Genomic DNA, 22,711 nt, shown 5'->3' on the forward strand with positions numbered 1-22,711 from the left:
TTCCACAAAAACCTTAAATACCCCCTGGCATGGGTACCAATAGGCTGAATTTCAGGGGGGGGGCTTACCGGGTCTAATAGGCACTTGGTTTTGAGTTTATAGGAATATCAAACTGACAATCCACAGTCATTTGTTTTTGTTTTTTGTTGTTGTTTTTTTTCAGTAAAGCCTAAGTTATGTTCAGGTCTTGAGAAGGCATGGGGGTTGTCAGTTCTAGTAATGTTAATTTTTGCTCGTTTTGAGTTTGACTAGGCAAGTTTATTGTATTTTATGAGCATATTGAATTTCATTTATATCTTTATAGTGATTTGTGTTAGATTAGCGGTTGATAGAAAATTTGACATTATTTCTGCCCATTTTTGACTTAATAGAGCTCTACTTTTCATTGAAAACTTACTCTGTGGAAAGTTTTTTTTTTAATTAATACAAATATATGACACCGTTATTCAGCCAGGGGGGAGACTGGAGCCCCCTTGTCCCCCCTTATGGGCGCTCATGCCCCCTGGGCATAACTTACAACCCTTGCCCCTAATCTCTGGGTTATTTTTTTCAACCCCAAAAGCCTTGTTATATGATATTTAGACTATTTTGAATAGAATGGCTATCTCGAATTTTTTATTAGGCGCATTTTGGGACAATACGACGTGTGTGTACTTTGGAGGGGGTAGCTTCCCTCTGATCACTTTGACTCTTAAAAAAAGCACTAGGGCGTCTGATTATCAGTCAAATGAGCCCCTCCGAAGTTTATATGACAACACTTTCTATAAAAAACTTATATGTCCCCAGGGCATACCTTACAACCCTTTCCCTTAGGGCTGGGGGGATTTGTTGTCCTCAAAGACATAATTTCCAGACCTTTCTAATGGGCTGAAAAAAATGGCTATATCAAAATTTGGCCTCTGATCACTTCCGACTAAAAAAAAAGGCGCTAGTCTCTCAATTTTCATTCAAATGAGCCCTTTTTGAAGCAGCTACGACAAATCTTTCTATAAAAACCTTATGTGCTTCAAGGGCATGCGACCCTTGTCCTGAGTGCTATGGGGGGAGGGTTGCCATCCTCAAAGACATAATTTCCAGATCTTTCAACTACGTTGGACAATATGACCATATCAAAATGTTGATCGGAAACGTCTGGGGAAATGATGGGCATGGAAGGGGGGGGTGATTCTCCCTCTAACTACTTTCGACTATCAAAAAGAGCAAAAGCCCTCTCAATTTCACATCGAAAGAGCCCTTTTTGAAGTTTTTACGATAACACTTTCAATAAAAACATTATATATCTCCAGGGAATAACTTACAACCTTAGCCCTCAGGGCTGTGAGGGGGTTGTCATACTTAAAAACATAATTTCTGGACCCTTCAACTAAGTCCAACAAAATTTTTATATCAAAATGTTGATCGAAAGTGTTTGTGGAAATGATGGGCGTGGGGGGGGGTCCTTCGCCCTCCGATCACTTTTGACTATTAATAAGGGCACTAGCCCTCTCAGTTCACAATTGAATGAGTCCTTTTTCAAGTTTGTACGAAAATACAGGCAAAGACCTAATATCTATAACTTTCAGCTACGTTAAACAAAATGTTTATCTCATGACTTTGATTGGATGTTTTTGGGGAAACGGCGAGCGTGAGAGGGGCGTTAGTTACTCTCAATTCACTTTTGACTATTAAAAAGGTTCGAACACTGGAATGTTTTATTTTAGTTATGCTGACTGTAATGTGTTTTATTTAAATTATATTAAAAAATAAATACACCCAAAATAACCGTGAGAGGGGGGTTAGTTGCCCTCCAATAACTTTAGACTATTGAACAGGGCACTTGCCCTTTGAATTTCCAATCGAATGAACCCTTTTTCAAGTTTCTACAACAAAGATTTCAATAAACATCTTAAATACCCCCAGGGAATAACTTACAACCTTAGCCCTGAAGGCTCTGGGGGAAGTGTCATCCTCAAAGACCTAATTTCCAGAAATTTCAACTACGTTGAACAAAATGAATATCTCAAAATTTTTGTTGGATGTGTTTGGAAAAACGTGGGCGTGAGAGGGGGGTTAGTTGCCCTCCAATTACTTTCGACTATTAAAAAGAGCACTAGTCATTTCAATTTCCTTTTTGAAGTTTCTACGACAACACTTTCTATAAAAACCTTATATGCCCCCAGGGCATAACTTACAACCCTTGCCCTGAGGGCTCTGGGGTTCTTATCCTCAAAGACCTAATCTACAGAACTTTCAACTACTTTGAACAAAACGGCTATCTCAAAATTTTGATTGGATGTGTTTGGGGAAATGGTAGGCGTGGAAGGGGTGTTAGTTGCCTTCCAATAACTTTCGACTATTAAAAAGGGCGCTAGCCTTTCCAATTTCAAATCGAATGAGCCCTTTTCGAAGTTTCTACGACAACTCCTTCGATACGAAGTGCCCTGGTCTAGAAAAAAAGAACAATACATTGTGCCAACATCGTTCTTTACTTAGGCAGCGCTATTGCGCTGCCAAGGATTAAGGGCCTTTGTGATTCAGGGGTCATCCTTAAAGAATCGCAACAGCATTTGAAATTTAGCGTAAAGAGCGATGTTTACGCTAATGAGGTTTACACCACATGACAGGTAATAGTACCTGTCATGTAGGCGAAATCAAAGCCCTCTACCCTCTAGAGGAAGAAGAAGTGGGGGTAGGTTCTTCAAAATACCTTCCCGTGATATACTTTAGCCTATAGACTCATCACTGAAAGTTTCATATTCCTAACCGAATCGAAAGGAAATTAAAAGTCCTAGTGCCCTTTTTAAGTGACCAAAAAAAAATTGAGTTCAACTTGCAAAAAAGCTAACCAAAAAGACAAGAATATCAAATAGTTCGTGGTAACAAACTGTAAGTAAGGAGCGACCCAGCTCAATAGTAACCGAAATTCTAAGAAATTAAATTTCGATACCAATAGATACACCAAAAGAATCATATTTTTATGCTGATTTCAAATTTATAAGTTTCATCAAGTTTAGTCTTACCGATCAAAAGTAGCACGCCTGAGAAAATTTGCCTTATTTTCGAAAACAGGGGAAAACACCCCCTAAAAGTCATAGAACTTTAATGAAAATCATACCATCAGATTTAGCGTATCAGAGAACCCTACTATAGAAGTTTCAAGCTCCTATCTTCAAAAATGTGGAATTTTGTATTTTTTGCCAGAAGAAAGATCACGGATGCTTGTTTTTTTTTGTTTTTTTTCAGGGGTGATCGTTTCGACCCAATGGTCCTAGTATGTCGCGGGAGGGCTCATTCGAAAGGCAATTAAAAGTTCTAGTACCCTTTTAAGTGACCAAATAAAATGGAGGGCAACTAGGCCCCCTCCCACACTCATTTTTTCCCAAAGTCACCCGATAAAAATTTTGAGATAGCCATTTTGTTCAGCATGGTCGAAAAATACAGTAACTAATGAACTTTGCCCAATGTTTACATATAATATTGGTTATTGGGAAGCCTACAGAAGTTTTCAGGGGGATTTTTCTGGTATTTGGGGGGGGGGGTCGGGTGCTACGTGGGAGGATGTTTCCATGGAGGAAGTTTGCATGGCGGAAGGGAAATGGCTACGAAGGGGCGCCGGATTTCCCAGCATTATTAAAAAAAACAATCAGAAATTAAATTAAAAAACAACAATTTTTCCAACTGAAGGTAAGGAGCAACATCAAAACTTAAAACGAACTGAAATTATTGCGTATATAAGGGGCTTCACCCCCTGGTCATGAAATCGCTCTTTACGCTAAAGTTTCTCTTTTGTACTTTCAACAAGGCTATTTATTCTAATTAACGGCTTTTGTGATTAAGAGGTCATTCTGAAAGAATCGGAACAAAATTTGAACTTTAGCGTAAAGAGCAAGGTATTGACTAGGGGGCGAGATCCCTAATATACGTAATAAAAATTTATGAATATAGAAGTTCGTTACGTAAGTAATTCGTAAGTTAAGTGAGAACAAAATTATGAGAAAGCCATTTAGCCAAAAAAAAAAAAAAAAAAAAAAAAATTAATATGCAAATTTAGTTTTAATTATTAATGTACGGTGAGCCAAAATCAAAGCTGCATTAATTCAAAAACGATCAGAAATTAAATTTGACGGGATTTAAAGTTTTTTTAACTGAAAGTAAGGAGCGTCATTAAAACTTAAACGGACAGGCGTTGTGGGGCTGTCCCCCCTCAACGCCTCGCTCTTTACACTAAAGTTTGACTCTTCTCACAGCTTTATTTTTTAAAACAATAAAAAACTTTAGCGTAAAGAACGAGGTGTTGAGGAGGGGACATCACAACGGAATAATTTCTGTTCGTTTTAAGTTTTAATGTCTCTTCTTACTTTCGGTTAAAAAAACTTGTATTTTTTTTATTTAATCATACTCAGGATAATCCTTACCTTAGACTTTAGATCCTCAAAGGTCATTGATGGCACATAGGGCGTTGACGAAGCCTCTTTACTCGTCACGAGACTGTGCCGCAGTGGGTAACCCTGTAATCCTGTATGAGTATGGTATCAAAACGACCAAAAATCAAATAGAAAACGGGTTTATTCAGATAAAAATAATGAATGACATTAATGCTTAAAACTGATATAAATGTTCCATAAATAAGGGGAGCTGCTCCATCCACAACCCCTCTCCTCTTTATGCTTAAGTTTGACTTTCTGTCCCCAACGTCTTAAGAAGAACTGCTCAAGCACAAATCCACCAATAAATACTTTCAGCGCAGCACTATAAAACTTTAAGTGTACAGAGCGGGGGGGGGGCGGTAGCACCCTCATACACAGAGTAATTTCTGTTTGCCTCATACATGTCGCTCTCTACTTTCACTTGAAACACGAGTTTTGGTTTTTATTTAATACAAAAAGTGAAGAAATTTCTCTGTTGGTCTTGTTCAGAGAAAATGGGGCGCAATATCCTCTAACCAAACATCAAAAATACTTAAAGAGGATAGGGATTATAAAAAAAACTCTCAGAAAAAGATATTTCGTTAAAAATGACTACACAATTTCCTAGATTTACCTATAAATTCAGTTATATAGAGTATGGGATAAAGAAACTAAAAACGGGGGATTTGACGCTTTTAAATGGGTATAATGACAACAAGGTTGCCCAAAGACATTTTCAGGGGGGAATGAAAGTCCTTGATCTTTTTCCAGTACGTGGGCTTAAAGTTTGAAAAAATTCAAAATTTTTCACTTTTGTATATTCTGGTCCTCTAGGGGAGGGAGGTTGAACACTTCCTCTCTGTACTTCCCTTCTACGACTTCTTTCTACACTTTCCTGTTGGTGCCCTTGATTAGGATTTAAAAAATACTACGATCCCTTACACTTTAGCGTAGTCTAAGTGAGTTAGAAAAGTAAACATACCCCCAAATCAAACAGTTCGTGGTAACGAACTGTAAATAAGGAGCGACCCGGCTCAATTATAGTAACCGAAACTTTAAAAAACGGGTTTCAAATATTTAAGTTCATCAAGTTTAGGCTTACGCATCAAAAGTTACGCGCCTAAGAAAATTTGCCTCATTTTCGAAAAAAGGGGGAAACAACACCTAAAAGTCATAGAACTTTCATGGTGTGACTGAAAATCACACCATCAAATTTAGCGTATCAGAGAACTCTACTCTATAAGTTTGAACCTCCTATCTGCAAAAATGTGGAATTTTGTATTTTTTGACAGAAGCAAGATCACGGATGCGTGTTTTTTTTTCTTCTTTTTTTTTCAGGGATGATCGTATTGACCCAGTGGTGCTATAATATTGTGAAGGGGTTAATTCAAACGGAAATTAAAACTTATAGCGCCCTGTTTCAGAGACCAAAAAAACTATAGGGTAATTTGGCCCCCTCCCAGACTCATTTTTTCCCAAAGTCACCTACTTGGAGTTTTGAGATGGCAGGTTTGTTCAACATGGTCAAAAATTTAATAAATATGCCCTTGAGGATGAATTGTTCCCCCAGTATTCCAAGGGGAAGAGCTATACGATGTAAACATTGCCCATTATTTTCATATAATATTGGTTATTGGGAATTATACATGCGTGTTGAGAAGGAATTTCTTTCTGGTGAGGGATCGGGGTCGGAGTAGGGGTTACAGGGGGATGATCTTTCCATGGAGGATGTTTCCATGGGGGAAGGGGAATTTCTATGAAGGGGGCGCAGGATTTCCCAGCATTATTTAAAAAACGATCAGAAATTAAATAAAAAAAAAAATTTTCAACTGAAAGTAATAGGCAACATTAAAACTTAAAACGAACAGAAAGGATTACGTATATGAGGGGGTACATCTCCTAGTCAATACCTCGCCCTTTAAGCTGAAGCTTTTTTTAGTTATTTAAAAAGAGCTATCTATTCTAATTAACCGGCCTTTGTGATTCAGGGGCTTGTAATTCGAACAAATTCGAACTTTAGCGTAAAGAGCAAGGTATTGACTAGGGGGTGAACTCCCTAATATACGTAATAAAAAAATACGAATATAGAAATTCGTTGCGTAAGTTACGTCAGAACAAAATTTCGAGAAAGCCATTTAGCCAAAAAAAAAGGAAAAATTAATGTGCAAATTTCGTTTTAATTATTCATGTGCGGTGAGCCGAAATCAAAGCTGCATTAATTCAAAAACGTTCAGAAATTAAATAAAAAAAAACACAAAGAGCGAGGCGCTGAGGAGGGGACAGCCCCTTTCATGTACGGAATAATTCCTGTTCGTTTTAAGTTTTAACGTCGCTCCTTACTTTCAGTTAAAAAAACTTGTTTTTTTTTTAATAAAGTAAAAGTACTCAACAAAAGAGAGACAAACAGCAACAGTACTGCCGACTACTCTTGCGACTAGACAGTAAAATTGAAAAAGAATTGAAATTCTTTAGAATTTTGCTCAAAACTGTTTGCTCAAAACTGTTTCAAATTTTTATTCATACTAGTTGGTGTCACGTCTAAAATAAATGAGATTTGACATTTTTGCAAGTCAAATAATGATCCTTGTCTCAAACCATGAAGAACATTCGTGGAAGATAATAGTGTATTTTGCTTAATTATAAAGAACTGCCTATTTCAAGCCGAAGATGTTCCTTTTCTGCAAAGTCCTATTTGTGTTTTTGAATAAAATTGGGATATATTTAAAAAGCCTATAAGCATTTCAAATCAGGATTTCACGGAATGAGAACCAAGGGGGAAATTGATGCTTTAGGACCGGAATAAATTTTTTGAACTCAGTGATCTTTTGCATAAAATTCTTTGAAAGAGAAAGGGTTTACAAATCTTCACATATTTTTACAGTATACTCATACCTGGACATGGGAATGGAGATATTCCCCGTAACAATCGGGGTATCGTTCAAGGGGGTTACCGAGTTTAACCCCCCTCCCCATCGAAATATTTGCCCGACTCGTAAAAAAAGTAAAACAATGAATATGAACAAATTTATGAGTTTTGTAAAATTTTAGTCTGGACCCCCCGACAAAAATACTTTTCCCAACAAGAATACTGGATAAAGCATTGCTCATACCCAACAAAAATCTAATGACAACACCCATATACTAAAGACCAAGACAGTGTATACCTGATTTTCAGCGCGTGCGCACGGATTTTTATTTATATTGAGAGGGGACGGGCAGGTACTTCAAAACAGTAAATAATTGGCAATATATATGAAATTAGGCAATAATTTTCACAGCCTCGTGTTTTCTTTTTTCGGGGGGGGGGAGGTACATTCTAAACATTCAACTGCGACAGACTGACCATCAATAGGAACAAACTAGCAATAAAATAGTTCCATCGATAATCGCAAATACTGAAATTTTTGCGGTACCAGAAATCTCCGCAAAAAATCCCCTGATACAGTATTCCTTAGGAAATATTTAGCTGAATTCGTCTATAGACCTATCCCCTACTTTATAAACAAGATTCTGGGTGTCGCTTTTCACAAAGCTAAAAAAAAAATATTCTTTCTGAATTCCAAACGCCAATTTCTACAGTAACCAACACGTAGTTCAATAATATACAAAGTATTAAAAATACGCCTGCTGTTTTTTTCGTAATTATATTACCAACCAATAAAATAGTCGTAACAGCTGACAAAGGGACCCTTCTTAGCAGTCTGTCATTTTGTGACAATGAACAATAAAGATCAGAAAAAAAAATCCCTCAATGCATAACGGAAATGGGAAACAAATTGAAGTGATAACAAACGAAGTCGATAAAGTAGTTTATCGACTTAAAGTAGTTAAAGTAGGTTTCTTAATTTTACTTAGCCATTCCGTTGATTCTAATGTTGTTGGAAAAGGAATTGTCATAAGAAGTCGCACATACAGGTAGGAGAAGGGCGAAGTGGCGCATTGCCTCAGGATTGCCCCGCGAACCACCAACCAATTACGAAACAACTTTGGGGTGGAACATAAAGTGCACCAAAATCTGAACACCTTGGTTTAAATCTGGGCTAAAACAGAGGCGTCAATTGGAGTGGGGCGGAAGGGACATGTTCACCACTATATTTTTTCCCTCACCCTAAATTTAAATAAATATATGTTTTTGGCATTTTTATTAGAAATGCTTTTTTGTTGTTTTCTTTGAAAAAATTTAGTATTTTCGCGAATTGACGCTACTGTTAGAACAGGTGCATTTTCACGCTTAAACTACCGTTTTCCGTCACTAAACGGCTGTTTAGTTTTTAACCTCCTATTAAAATTACATTTAGCTATCAAACACATTTGTTAAATATAACACCAACATATATATTATATCAAAGTTGTGTCGCACTTCGCCTACATTAAAATCCAGTCGGTTTTAGAGACCTGTCAATTCATCAACCTACAGCCCTGTCAGTAATCGATACTTTATTATTGATTTCATATAGTAATTCTGCCTATTCAAAAGTCACTTACTTGTGTAGTATTTTAGTAAAGATGGTGGATGCAGTTAAGATGTTAAAAGTAGAATAGCCAAGGCCCAGGGTATTTTTCGCAGTTGAAAAAAAGGTTGTAAGACAAGTCTGCGAACCAGGATTATATTGGAAGCTTCAGTGATGACAGTGGTCAAGTATGCTTCTGAAATATGGGTGCTCTGAAAGACAGAGGAGGAATTGTTGATGTTTTCTGAATTCTGAGATTGTTGATGCTTCTGAAATATGGGTGCTCTAAAAGACAGAGGAGGGATTGTTGATGTTTTCTGAATTCTGAGATCGTTGATGCTTCTGAAATATGGGTGCTCTGAAAGACAGAGGAGGGATTGTTGATGTTTTCTGAATTCTGAGATTGTTGATGCTTCTGAAATATGGGTGCTCTGAAAGACAGAGGAGGGATTGTTGATGTTTTCTGAATTCTGAGATTTTTGATGCTTCTGAAATATACGTGTTCCGAAAGACAGAGGAGGGATTGCTGATGTTTTCCAGAGGCACTGTCTACGTATAATTTGGCGTACTGATTGACCGACCGTATTTCAAACAGTAAATTGTACGAAAAATGTTATTCTATACCACTTTCAAGTGCTGTGATCAGATGAAGATGAAGAAGGCTAGGACAAGTTTTGCGGATGAAGGATGACAGATTTTTTGAGTAAATGAAATAAAACAATCGAAAAAGCTTGCTTAGTTTGAAGTTTAAAACAATTTTAAGTTTATATCTGGGTTTTACAAAAAAAGTCACATATCCCCATCTAAATTTTCACAGCCAAAATCTATGCAAAATGCGACCAATTAATGCCTCAGTCTTGGTAAGCCTATGGCTTCTAAACCATGTGCAAGCCAAAGAACTGGTAAACCTGTACAAGCCAAAGAACTAGGAATACACAGTAGAATATGACAGTTTAGGTGTCTTACGTTCGTGTCGTAAATATCTCTTAGAAAAAGAAAGAAGACGATGGTTCTACAATTTCTAGTCTTTCATTAACTGAATTGGCTACAATAGGAAGAAAATTCCCTTCTTTTGAAGTAGACACTTTCGAATGATGGTGTCAGTTGGATAGCCATGATTACTTGATTTGATTTTCTCGTACAGTGTTTCCTCATTGGATGGCCAGTAATTCAATCTCGCTAAGAAAAAGCTCAGAACGTGACTCAGGTGAATTCTAGTTATATTATATTCGTTTCTCTCCAAAGGGATTTCTACAAAAAGGTGTTAACCTTTCTTATTCTACGGTTACTCGTTAGCGAAAAACTGAAAACCATAGTAAAGAATTGGCCATATAACGTTTGGAGAATAAATACACAGTATTTTGTTTTGGAAGTTTAATAATATTCATGAGTTGACAACAATTTTGTTTCATTTTTGACATTTATGAATGACACGAGGATAAGATGACATTTACGATGATAATTTTAGTACAAAGGGTGTTGTAGAATGAATTTCATTTCCGTCTTAGAGGCTACGTCAATAAGCAAAATTGTCGCATCTAAGGTTCAGAGAATCCACATATAACTATTGAGCAGTTCATGCATCCTACGCAGCAGCCTATGATGTGGTATTTGGTCCGGTGGCATCATTACGCCATTTTTCTGCTACATCATCAGCGAACGTTACCATGTTATCGAAAATAAATTTCGTTTCTAAGAATTTATAAGTACGACACGATTGACATTGGGTTTTAATAGCACTTTAAACACACTCACCTCAACATCGATCATAAGCAAATTGATTTTTCAAAATCGAATAATCAGCCAACCCCACCAGGAAGAGTTTGGAGGGGTACATTTAATCGTAGGATAAAAGTTCTAGTGTCCTTTTTCCGAACAGAAAGAGTAGCCATTTTGATCAAAATAGTTGAGATAGCTGAAAAATGTACCTCTGTGCGTGACTAAACCCTCATTGTGCCGCCTCAGGAGCAATGACCCAAAACTACGCAAATTTCCCGTTGAAAACAGACATTTCATGGATAGTATTTTTCACAGAGATGAACACTTTTATTTGCATGATTGAAGCCCATTCCCTATAGGTACTTTCGCATTAGATGGGCCTTTCTAGAAAGTTAACTTTGGTTAATGCTAATGAAATAAGATAAAATAGGATGACTATATAATAGTTTAGAAACAAATTTGGGCTATATATTTGCACATTAGGGGGAAGTGGGGGGGGGGGCAAAGCATAACATATATTAAATACGTAACCTAACCTTAGGTACCTTTTTCCTCATCTAAACTCCAAAAAACCACAGTTTAATATCGTATACGCAATTAAAACGACGCTAGACAAAGTATTTCTCTCAGCGGTGTCTTGAATCATCTTGTATAAAAATGTGTTTTTCAATGCTCATTTGACTGTAGCATCTAGCATCTTCTATATGACTTCTTTAGAGAGGCCAGTCTAATGCGAAATTACCATATGGATATGTTGCACTTCCCTCAACTCGTGATTGTCCAGAGATCATTGGTAAAATCTCTGCAACAATTAAAAACCAATACTGCCAAGGTTCATTACTACTAACTACTACTAACAACTCATCACAGCACCAAGCCGCCTGAGGCCAACACAGCTACGGCCAAGGTTCATTGCCTACAATGAACATCTACAAACAAATTGTTAATCCGAAAGATTTATCAAAAGGAAGAATAAAAACCCAAAGAGAGAATAAAGGTTTGCGTATTTAATTATTGTAAAAAAATTACAGAGAATTTCACAGAGCACAAATCCAAAACACTTCCACTATTTAATTACTAGAAATCTATCCTATAGAAGAAAAGTTTTCTGGAATGATATTCTATTCCAATGTTTTTTTCTGGCTCTAAGTTTGAAGTGTGTTGAATAGAGGAAGTAGCCTACAAAAGGTAAATGTGGCGATTGATTTCTTTTTTATGGTTGTTTGGATATATTGTATTTTCTTTTTTTTTATCATTCTCCCTTGTATCCCTGGCCATGGAGCCGTTCGAGGGGGATTAGGAGTGTTGTGGTTGGATTGTATGTATTGGTTGGATTATTCAATGTAGGCCTATTTTAATGTTTTTCTATTGATTTAGTGTTTGATTTAAACGATATGTATTCCCCTTCTATTACAGGCCTAGGAGCCTTTGGGGGATTAGCACAATGTATTTTCTTTTAAGATTAATTGATTATGAATAAATCTTATCTTATCTTATCTAAATCGAAAGATTAAACAGTTTTAAGAGACTCCAATTATTAAACATTTTTTTTTTCATCTCCAAAAGATTGAATTTTCGCAAGAACGCAAAAACATATGAAGTAAGATCCGTTTAGTTTTTTAGGTGTGTTATAAGATACGTAACAGAAAACACGACGTTCACTCAGGGCCTTATCCAGGATTTTTTTTCAGGGGAAGGGGGCTTATAAAAATATTTTTTTCGGGGGGGGGGTTCAATCTAATTTTAAGATTATTGCGAGTCAAATCTAATTTTAAGATTAATAAGTATCAAACAGTTCATGCTAACGAACTGTAAGTAAGGAGCGACCCGGCTCAATAGTAACCGAAACTCTAAAAAAAGGAATTTTGAAACCAATAGATACAATAAAAAAATTATATTTTAATGTTGATTTCAAATATATAAGTTTCATCAAGTTTAGTTCTACCAATCAAAGGTTACGCGCCTGAGAAAATTTGCCTGATTCTCAAAAAAAGGGGGAAACACCCCCTAAAAATTATAGAACCGTAAAATCACACCATCAGATTCAGCGTATCAGAGAACTCTACTGCAGAGGTTCAAAGCTCATATCTGCGAAAAAGTGGAATTTTGTATTTGTTGCCAGAAGAAAGATCACCGATGCGTGTTTATTTGTTTCTTTTGTATTCCCAGGGGTGATCGTATTGACCCAGTGGTCCTAGAATATCGCGGGAGGGCTCATTCGAATGGAAACTAAAAGTTCTAGTACCCTTTTTAAGTGACAAAAAAATAGAGGGCAACTAGGCCCCCTCGCACGCTCATTTTTTTCCTAAAGTCACCCGATCAAAATTTTGGGATAGCCATTTTGTTCAGCATGGTCAAATACATAATAACTATGTCTTTTAGGATAACGTAATCCCCAAAAGTCCCCGGGGGAGGGCTGAAAGTTATGAACTTTACCCAATGTTTACATATAGTATTGGTTATTGGGAAGTATACTGATGTTTTCAGGGGGGATTTTTTCTGGTAGTAGGGGGGGGGCGGTCGGGGGTTAGGTGGGAGGATATTTCCACGGAGGAAGTTTTCATGGGGAAAGGGACATTGCTATGAAGGGGGCACCGGATTTCTCAGCACTATTTAAAAAACGATCAGAAATTAAATAAAGAAAAAGTTTTTCAACTGAAAGTAAGGAACAACATCAAAACTTAAAACGAACAGAAATTATTACGTATATGATTGGGTTCACCCTCAAGTTAATACCTCGCTCTTTAAGCCAAAGATTTTTTAGTACTTTCATAAGAGCTATTTATTCTAAGCAACGGCCTTTGTGATTAAGAGGTCATTTTTAAAGAATTGAAACAAAATTCGAACTTTAGCGTAAAGAGCGAGGTATTGGCTAGGGGGCGAACCCCCTAATATACATATTAAAAATATTTGAATATAGAAGTTCGTTACGTATGTTAATTCGTAAGTTACGTATATTTACTACTAATAACAACATTCGTAAATAAAATTAAACAAGTTTCGAGAGAGCCATTTAACCAAATAGAAGTAAAACTAATATGCAAATTTTGTTTTAATTATTTATGTTCGGTGAGCCAAAATCAAAACCTGAATTAATTCAAAAAAGTTCAAAAATTAACTTAAAAAAAAGTGTTCTTAACTGAAAGTAATGAGCAACATTAAAACTTAAAACGAACAGAAATAATTCCGTATATGAAAGGGACTGTCCCCTTCTCAACGTCTCGCTCTTTACGCTAAAGTTTGACTCTTTCTCACAACTCTATTCTTTTTAAACAATAAAAAAACTTTAGCGTAAAGAGCGAGACGTTGAGGAAGGGACAGCCCCTTTCATATACGGAATAATTTCTATTAGTTTCAAGTTTTAATGTCGCTCCTTACTTTCAGTTAAAAAAAAAACTTGTTTTTTTTTATTTAATAATACATAAACTGAGGAATTTTAATTAATATATCAATAAATTGTTTAATTAAAACCTTGACTGATTCATAACCGTGTATATTAGCAATTATATTTCCTAAAAATAAGGATTAATCACTAACAAGAAAAAGAAACATCACCAACAGGATCTTTTATCATTAAGCTCTAAATAATTTTCAGAGACGGATTTGACTAGGTCCTACTATAATGTAGGACCTATAATGTCGGGATCAAACCCATAGGTAAACCTCAAAACATCCGGTAAATTTTTATGGCAAGACATTGAAGCAAAAGGGGTAAGGAGTCTTCTTTCTTTCTTTTTCTCTCTCTCTTGCTTTTGAACTGTCGGTTTGAACGGTGCTTATCCCCTTAAAGGCTGGATACATGTATATTTTTTCGGACACTGATTTCAGAAGCTCAGTGGACTAACGATAGCGGTACAAAAACAATGCCTTTTGCGCAAGGTTTTCAAGATTAAACATCATAGACACCAATAGTCACCTGGATTTTTTTCAATAGTTCCATGATTAATCTCAACTTATTATTTAGTTTTTTTATTATAAGTTCTTTTAATATTGTTTTTTTTATTATTTTATTTTTGTTTAATTAAAAAATTATTTAAATTTTAAGTTCTTTCATTATTAAATTATGAAGTCTTTTATGATTAAATATTTAGTTATTACTACTATTATTTAGTTCTTTTGATTTTCCTGCTGAAGAAAAGGTAACGATTGAGGATTTCTTTTTTTACGATGTTCATGATGAAATTCGATGCCGTTTTAGCAAATCGGCACAAAATGCTAGAAAACTTTTCAAGCTCATATCGACGCTCTTTTCGGCGTCAAACGTCAATTTGGTAAAGGGGTGGTGAAAAAAAAACTACGTGTGTCTAACCCCTTTAGCTCAGTGCGGGCAGAAAAGGCTCCAAACAAGGATAAAAAGTTTCCAAAATGAGGTATTTATTTGCCATCTACATATTAATTAAATAGATGGCAGAAAATGCAGTACATAAATTAAGCGAATTTTCGGAAAACTAATTGGAAGTGAAAACTTGATAAGAAAAACATGAGGTTTAAAATCTGTAGCTCCGAATTCTAAATGAACCAATAATTGCTTGTCAAGACGAAACTTGTGCTGGTCTAACCGTGACCGGAAAATTTCTCAGCACACTTACTAAAGTTCAATTAAGCAATAATATTGAATTGGAATATTGAATTTAAAACATATGGTAAATTTGATTTCGATAAATATCACAAACTGTTTCCCCTTCAAAGAAAGAAAATGGGACAAACATGACCAAACTTGAAGGGGTTTCTCTATAAACATTTTTACTCAACAAGTATTTTTACTCAACATTCAATGGCGCTTTCTTTCTTTCGGAAAACGTCTTCCGGGAATAATGAGCAGAGGGGGGGGGGGGTCAGAGAATAGTTTTCTTTCCTTTGGTAGCTATTTTGATCCTGAATAAACGCCGTTCTTTTAAAAAGTTCAAAAACCTTATTGTCACTCCCCTGCAAAATCTCAATACCTCAATCCAACACGAATAGGACGATGTCTGGGCGGCTGCAACACTGAGAGATGAGATGACTGAAGACTCTTTTTGGATGTCCTAAGCGCCTCTGTAGGTACAGGATGATCTAAGGTCTAAGGTAAGGCAAAATCCAGCTGTATCAAAATCCAGTCTCTTGTTGAGTATTGTATCCAAGCAAAAGTCCTAGAAACCCCAGTCGATTGGGGTTCACCATTATGAATTCCTTGAGGCAGTGGGTAATTAACTATGTATGGAATTTTGGGGTAGCTTAACCCAAATTTTTTATGATAAAAAGAAAAAAGCCTAAATAAAGTTCAAAACAGCTTTTTGACTTTGAGACACTTCTCGTGTTAATATTCTCTTTACCTCCCACCTCTCCTCTCCTCCCTCTCTCTCTCTCTCAGTTTCTATGAAAAACTGTCTCTCCTTTCCACTCTTTCTTTCTCAATTTCAAAGAAAATTCGCTCTTTCCCTTCTCTCTCTCTATTTCAATGAAAAATCACGAGGAACAAGCTGGATAGGCTTATATGTCGAATTTCTCTTTGTAATTCTTCCCAAAAGGGCAAGTTTACAAAAACTTTCCAACATTTTAGGAAAATACAGAGGAAAGAGGAAAAAAGCAGCTTACCAGCTATACATCAATGAAGCCATTCTCTTTTGTCCACAACTATTTCAAAGCCTGGAAGTAAAATAGTGTTTTATTGCCTTTGACAAATCTCTCATCAAAAGTCAAATGATTATTCAGTAGGCACTTCATCCTCCTCACTAATATGCCAATGATAAATCAGTGCTCAGAATTCATTACGGAATAAGATGACCACATTAGGGTATATGTACATGAAATGTCTCTACCCTCCCTAAGAAAACAATTTTTACGAATTTTCCATAGCCGTATGTTTTTAAAAATTTGACTGAATTGGCTACTAAACCGATCCCCAATTGATGTACTTTTTGTGTAGCGCAATCAAATTAAAAATAAAAAATATTCTGGTTAAGTTCAGTCACACATAAAACAGCCTTTCAGCCTGAAAAAAAAAAAAATGGGAAAACGGTGCCGTGTTCATGGTAAGTTCAGACACAGTTATAAAACCCTCACAGTCTTTAAAAACAACCGTGGAAAAACGATGTCGTCTTCACTCTATTTTGGCGAGAAATTTGAAAATACCATAAAAGCAGGTGCATTAAGCGCTGTTAAAGGAAGCTTATAATATCCTTTAATGAATTATAATAGACCCCAGTACTTTTTTTCTTTTAAAAATTCTATAAACTTTCTTAAAAACAGTTTATACGATTCTAAAAAAAAAAAAAAAAAAAAAAAAAAAAAAAAAAAAAAAAAACTAGTGCTGTGCTCTTTTACTATTTTTAACAGCGAGACAGAAAAAACTGGGAGACAGTAACTTCTTTCAAGGTTAAGAAACCATTTTTACGGGTTGAGAGATCGTTGTAACTGTGCAACTAAACTTACCCGAGTATGTTTTAGACTCCAATGGTAAGTTAAAACACATTGCCAAACTGATATCTGGCTTAGAAATATAGCTAGACATCTATCTCAATACCCCTTTTCAGTACAAATGATTAATATAGTGACGAAGAAGATTCTTGATTGGCAGAATGTGCAATTTCAGAAAGTGACTTCTATGCCTTAAATTTGGATACTTTGCTGAGTCGGGAGTCGCTATAACATAGATGTCTGGCCAGAGATAGGTTAAGGCGTGGAAGTATAACAAAAACAAAACATGCACAACTTGCCTGCTTAATTTTGTTAGCTAATAAAAATTGTTAGGCATCAATTCTCAGAAAAGTAATAATTGGAATGGAAATTTAAAAAAGAAAAAACATAAGATTTGAAAAAAAAATTGTATAGCCAACTAGGCTAGCCTCTCTCAGCATATATTTGTAGGAAATCAACAAAAGAATTGATTATTGTAATGGATGTCAGAATCGAACATGATGAGATGAACGCCATCTCATCAGTGGCGGGTCTGGCTCCTCTTGCGCACGGGGTAATTATCTTGATTTGCGTCCCCTCCCGTTTTCCCACAAAATTTTCAGACCAAATTTTAACAAAATTTGTATTTATTAACAAAATCATTTTCAATTTCTAATTAATTAATAATGTATCTTTTAATTTAGATTACTTAATTATTAATAATATTTTTTATTATTTTTTTATTCATTTTTAATATATTTTTATTTTATCAATTCATGAATAATTCTTTTATAATTTTCATTTATTAACTGCACCTCTATTTCATTATTAAAATTTCAAAAATCACAAAATGATTATAACCGTTACATCAGTTGTCTGAAAACTCCTTTAAAAAACAATAACACGAGAATAGGCATATTATATGGAAAATATATAAAAGAAAACAATAAAACCTGAAAAATTGCAAGACCTCGGAGGGATGAGGGAACATAGGCCCCAAAACACGGCCCATAATACTAAACCGAATACAATTAACAAAAATAACCTTCCAAGGCATTTTGGGCCTACAGCGTGCCATGGTCCTAAATTGACCAAAAATAAACTTCCAGATTTGCCGTTCAAAATCAAAATTCATTTCCAGCAGAACCGGATTTTAAATTACACGTACTATTTAAGGTAGTTGCTCTAGCTGTATCGATTGGTGACGCCTTTAGAATTATTTTACATCTTCATTTTAGTCTCCCCATTCAAAACAGACTATTTGTAACCGATTGCCGTGAACCCCGAAACTATTAATTGTGATCGTTCAAGACTCGATTGTTTCATGGATGCGTTTTGATCTTGTGCGGCCGAGTTGCATAAAGCTGCAAAGCGCCGCAGCAAATTCATTCATTAATATTTTCGCTTGCATTGATTCGAATTATTTTCAAACAACAAGGTTAGTAACAGGGTTGTTATTTAGGGTTGTGGGCTTTGAAAATGTTTGCCAATCTTTAGTAAAAAGTTGTTTGAAAAGGAAAGTGATTAGTCCTATAAGAGAATTTGCAAGGGCCTTCAAAGGAAGATGGGTTCAGAGGACTTCAGCCCTCCCCCGCCATGAGAGATCACAAATAGGCACACGCATCGAATTACTAAATATTCAGAAAAAATATAAAGAAAATCTCGCGAAAAAAATTAGCCCCCCCCCCAAGGAATTTTTTTTTTTGAAGGGTAAACTCCTCCCTAATCCGGGGAAAGTTTCAGCAGGCACCATTAGTAACATACTTACGTTTCCTTTTCTTATTCTGATGAATGGTAGTCAATTAAGTTTCTCAGTGCCATAAGCTCAATTCTATAAGGGGTCGATGAGGGCAGTGCCGAGCTGCTGAAACTAGTAATATGGTCTAGCTCGAAAGAGTAGACTGTCGCTCTTAACACCATAAATTCTCGAAAGTTCACAACTAAACTAATATTATAATACGGATGGCTAAAGTTTCACTGTTTATTTAAAACAATTTATTTTACTTCGTTTATATCGAAGTTCATACTAGTGTTTAGTAATTTGTCAGGTGGCAAAAATGCTCTTAAAAATTTGTATTAGTAGTTTTTTTTGCCCAATTTCACCACATTTCCCTCGGTTCACATATTTCAAGGCGCAGCAAATGTGCTATAGAAAAAGCGATAGAAAAAGCACATGGGATTGGTGACAATTAGAAAAGGGGTGTTAATTCAATATAGATGCAAAGGTGCAAATTCTAGGGTTGCATAAGAAGAATTCAACAAGTGGCCGAGGACACAAAACGAGTAAATTTTTTACATAAATTTGAATTTTTCAGAAAGTATCCTTTGCACCAGCTGGGGGGTAGATACCCTGATCTTGTGCGGCCACATTCATTAGAAAAAAACTGCAAGACAGCCTTTTTCTTGGCAAAGGGCCAGTAAGACCCGTTTCCCCGATAGTGTCATCACAGCTTGACAATGAACTGAGTTTCGGAAGTACCAACTTAGGCTTTAACTTAAAGCAGGAATTTCCAACCAAGGGACTGGATCCAGGGAACTGTAAGAAAGGTTTCTTTGAGGTAAATTTAAAAATAATTTCTATGGGATTGCTCATGGTACATGTATATAGGAGTATTTAAAATTTTTTTTTTTAAATACTAAAGGAGGTAAACTAATTTTTCAAATAAAAGATCTAAAGTCGAACTGGCCAGCCATGACAGAAAAAATATAAATATGACAAACGGGTCTATGGCCAGTAAATGAAAACAAAGAACTAACAAAAACGAATATTTCGCCCGTATCAAACAAGGCGTCTTCAGCGTAGACAAAAAAATAAATAAACTAAAACTAAAAAATGTACATAAAACTAAAATAGACTCACCTAAAAATATAATATGCAATTGCTTAAAATTTACAATTTGGAGCTACCTTCATGAAACCACCTCAAAAAAGTAACTGGATTAAACCTTTTAAAATAAATTATATCGCAATAACTTATTCCTTGTTCATTTGTTATTTTAAAAGGTTTAATCCAGTTACTTTTGTGAGGTGGTTTCATGGAGGTAGCTCCAAATTGTAAATTTTAAGGAATTGTAGCCTATATTATATTTTTAGGTGAGTCTATTTTAGTTTTAGTTTATTTTTTTTTGTCTACGCTGAAGACGCCTTGTTTGATACGGGCGAAATATTTTTTTTTTTTTTTTTTTTCATCTGCTGGCCATAGACCCGTTTGTCGTATTTATATTTTTTCTGTAATTTTTCAAGTGGTCAAGAAAACGAAAAGAGTGAATTTTTTTTCACATAGCCTTAAATTTTTCAGGATAAGAATCCTTTCAACCAACATGGGAGGGGAAAATTCCCTGTATCCTCTTGTACGGCTAAATTAAAGGGAAGCAGAAAACTGCAAGACAAGCTTTTTTATTGACAAAGAGTCATCTTGGCAACCTCATCTTGGCAAAAAGTCATCTTAAGGGCAGTAAGTCATGGCTTTATAGGGTTGAAAAGGATGCGGACTGGGCTGGATACCTTTGGTCCAACATCTCCCTTTTGTATTAATACAAATCTTTCCAGAGGTGCACTACCATTGAGTGAAAAGGATTGACGCCCCACAAATAGCCAAATTCTCAGATTTAGGAGCATTTATATTTATTTGTCATAATGGGCAGCCAGCCAATTATTTTCCAAAGATTAATAAAAAAAGGGCAGCCAAAAGCAAGTAAGGAGCCATATTTTCCAGAAGCAGTTTCTAAATTACCAAAAGATATAAGAGCAAAAACTCCCCTTTGTTCCTAAATTCGTTTGTAAGTCACGTTTGAAGCCTGGAATTCATCAACTTGAAAGTGGTAATGGAATTTCGGCTAACAAAAGGGGCTTTTCTGACGACAAAAGGGGGAAATAATTCAGGAATAAAAAATAATAACACCAGCCAATAGCGGAACTTCCCCAGTAATAAGTGTGACAATTAAGCCACTAGCAAAAATTTGTTTCTGTTCACTTGATTGTCAACTTTTACCAAGAGTAGAATCTTCCTTCCAGACTTTTTTTTTAAATCGGAAGTAAAATATATTACTTAAGCAGCCTATATTATAATACATTAATAAGATATATTGTAAAATATATATAACCACTTAATATATTAATTAAGCTGCTATTTCTTTGTCCTTCTTCCAACTTTTCAAGTCAAAATATGTGGCTCTCTATTACAGAGAGATTATAATAATCCTGGAGGACAAAATTAGCTATCAGGAGCATCAATTGGAGAAGGTATGGGTAACAATTACTCTCCCCCCCCCCACCCCGACAAATTTGAACCATGTCTTCTTGGGGTATTTTCATGACAAAAGCCCTTTTAAGGTATTTCACTGAAAAAAAAAACGACGAAAGGTACTTATCTGTTAGCCAATACACGCTCGAGAAATTGGATATATAAAATCAGACAATAATCGGTTTATTGTTGTTTGTATACGGAAACAATTAGCTTCGGCTCAGTGGAAAACTACATTGTAGCTATATTAAAATAAATATTTAGTTGGTATTTTGGTAGGTTAGGGTACATTTTGCATAACGCCCCGCTATACTCAACGCCCCTCCTAATGTGCAAATATACAGCCCCGCTATACTTAATTCCCCCCTAATGTGTAAATATACAGCCCAAATTATGTATATCCTATCTGTCTTCCATGCGTCTCAGTTGTTTCAACCCCATACCGGTAGATCCAAATTCTCGAGTGTGTACTGGCTAACAAATAGGTACCCAACGAAATTATACCCTGTATTTTGATGAATAAATTGCCTCCCCCCCCTCTTCAAGTGAACTTTCTTGAATTGACACTCCTGTTAGTGGGCTACATAATATCGTGATACTTAGGAATCTGGGTTGTTATTTTTTTGCTGTTCCCGGTCAAAGAATAGCCTCACTTAGGTTTTTCAATCTATTTAAATCCTCACTCTTTACACTCTCCCAAGAACTTCCAATTCCCCTTAAATCCTTCCTCACAGTTTTTTTAGTATTTTAAAAAAAGCTTCTTATTGTTCTAATTAAATGAACCTTGTGTTTCAAGAGTCGTTCTTAAGGAATTGGTACATAATTCTAACTTTAGCGTAAAGAGCGAGGTGTTGAGCAAGAGCAACCATCCGCCTATACGGAATAATTTCTGTTCGTTTTAAGTTTCAATGTTGCTTCTTACCTTCAGTTGAAAAAGCTTATTTTTTTTATTTAACTTCTGATCGTTTTTTTTTTCTAAATAATGCCAAGAAATCTGACAACACCTACATGGAAAAAGCCCTCATCCCCAAAGATTTATTTTCTAGACAATTCAGTCCTGGTGAAAATTTACCCCGGAAAATCACCCTTAACATCTCCACTTGTAAAATTGACTCCACAACGAGAAAGTAAGACATAAGAAGAGTTTCATATAGGAATTCTGGCAAATAACCCCAGTATAAAATTTCCCCTGAAAAAATCAACCCCTGGAAACTTCCCTCCCCATGGAAAATCCAGCCAGCAGAAAATTCACCCTCTCCCACCCGAAAAATGTAAGCATACATCCCAATAAAAAATACTATTTCTATACAATGGGCAATTTTTACAACTTAAAGACCTTTCCCCAGGAGCTGTGAGGGTTCATGATATCTCCAAAGGCATAGTTATTCGGCCTTTCAACTTTGCTGATTAAAATGGCTATCTAAAAATTTCGACCGCTCGATTTTGAGAAAAGAAGGGGCGTGAGAGGGGGCCTAGCTGCCCTCCAATTTTTTGGTCACTTAAAAAGGGCACTAGAACTTTTAATTTCGTTAGAATGA

General features: G+C 35.7%; 1 protein-coding gene across 2 annotated transcripts in view; it reads right to left on the reverse strand.

Moving 5' to 3' along the window:
* Sema2a (Semaphorin 2a) overlaps nucleotides 1–22,711 on the reverse strand; it is a 508,917-nt gene that overhangs the window by 412,117 nt on the left and 74,089 nt on the right. For both annotated transcript variants that reach the window (XM_089094861.1, XM_089094860.1), the window contains one exon: nucleotides 16,130–16,180. The gene's annotated coding sequence lies outside the window, so the exon portion shown is untranslated. The remainder of the gene's footprint in view (nucleotides 1–16,129; nucleotides 16,181–22,711) is intronic.

This window comes from Artemia sp. Qi Xiang Cuo, chromosome 9, assembly GCF_049724085.1.
Source record: "Artemia sp. Qi Xiang Cuo chromosome 9, ASM4972408v1, whole genome shotgun sequence".
In the NCBI taxonomy this organism is placed as follows: domain Eukaryota; kingdom Metazoa; phylum Arthropoda; class Branchiopoda; order Anostraca; family Artemiidae; genus Artemia; species Artemia sp. Qi Xiang Cuo.